The following is a 1,552-nucleotide window of genomic DNA, read 5'->3' as shown; positions in this document are numbered from 1 at the left end:
CAGTCTCTAAATGGTCGATTTTGCTTGAATCCAGCTTATGTTATCCACAGATCTGGGCTCCTAGGGCCTGGTTTACACGTAAAGTTTCCAACTTTACGTGTAGATCACCACCAATAAAGGTTCTAAGGCTTAAAGTGAAACAAAAGGGTTAGATCTAGGGCTTGTGTGCAATATGACTCCATAAAGGCAGTAGATCCAAGCTCCAGGGACTGAATAGGGTCTAGATCTAAAGGCTAGCAACTTGAATCAACCAACAATGCACAACCAAGCTTGGGACATGGTTCAAGGAGGTCTTTAATGGAGTAATAAGCATAGAAACAGAGGGAAAACGAGTTATACCTCCAAGAGACTACTGAGAGAACACAAAGATGCTTGGCTTCCTTCCTTTCCTCTTGATCTACTCCACTTCCTTCTCAAATTCTTCAAGAAAACACACTAAAAAGCCTCAAACTCACAAGAACAAGAGCTAGAACGTATGGAGAGCTTCTGAGGGTGAATGGGGCGGAGTTGGGGCGCAAATGGTCATTTAAATAGGGTGAAAACCCTTGGAAATTATAGTTTCATCAGACAGCGCGGACTCGCCGAGTCCATAATATGGACTCGTCGAGTCGCCAGCATAACCGCGCCCCAAGTCTCGTCTCTACTCGGCGAGTCGGGCCTCCAACTCGCCGAGTCCACGCCCGAAAACACAAAATACTCAGACATATCTTACGTACCAGGAACCAGGTGCTACATACAACACATCGACGAGGTTAACAACATAGCTGACTATTTCAACATCCCGAACGTTCCTCGCGAGAGTATTTTGCTTCGTATGCTATCGGTTACACTTAAAGGAACTGCGAAAGATTAGCTAAAAGCACTCCTTCCAGGATCCATCACCACATAGGATCAATTGTGTGAAGAGTTCATTGATTAATTTTGCCCTCCCTCAAAAATAGAAAATTTGAAGAAATCCATTGCAAATTTTGAACAACAAATAGGAGAGTCACTCTATGAAGCGTGGGAAATGTACAAGGGTTTGTTGAGGAGTTGCCCCCATAATGATCTTAACATTCCACAAGAAGTCTCCATTTTCTATGATGGAGTCAACGTGACAACTAGGAAACTCCTTGATTCCCAAGGACCACTCACAAAGAAAAATCCTGGTGTTATAAAGGAGCTAATTGAAGAATTATCTAAGCACTCTAGAGAATACCATAACCCAAAGGGCGACTCAACACGTGGGACAGTGAACTCGGTTTTCGATAACATGGCGGCAGTGATGGAAATATTGGATAGCTTAGACCGAAGAATGACAAATATGGATCAATCCATCCATGCCATCTGGGTGGGATGTGACAATTGTAGTGGGCCTCACCTTATTAAGGATTGTGATCTAGATAAGAATGGGAACCGGAAAGCATAAGTATATGTTATTCAAGTGGCGACAGATATAACGAGGATTGGAGAAAAAAGGAGTGGCTATGATATGATGAATACAAGAAGGTAAAGGATGAAAATTACAAGATGAATACATGGGTTTTTATCGAAAGGAGGAGTCTGTGCAAGA

At 42.8% G+C, this 1,552-nt stretch overlaps 1 non-coding gene across 1 annotated transcript; it reads right to left on the bottom strand.

The window, feature by feature from the left end:
* Window positions 1–943: 943 nt before the first annotated feature.
* On the bottom strand, window positions 944–1,050 carry LOC144999259 (small nucleolar RNA R71). Its single transcript, XR_013660776.1, has one exon. It is a non-coding gene; the product is annotated as a small nucleolar RNA R71 (small nucleolar RNA).
* Window positions 1,051–1,552: the final 502 nt, after the last annotated feature.

This window comes from Lactuca saligna, chromosome 5 (genome assembly GCF_052625555.1).
Source record: "Lactuca saligna cultivar CGN05327 chromosome 5, ASM5262555v1, whole genome shotgun sequence".
Classification (NCBI taxonomy): domain Eukaryota; kingdom Viridiplantae; phylum Streptophyta; class Magnoliopsida; order Asterales; family Asteraceae; genus Lactuca; species Lactuca saligna.
Note: the sequence above shows the minus strand (reverse complement) of the source record. Positions and strands in the feature narration are given on the sequence as shown.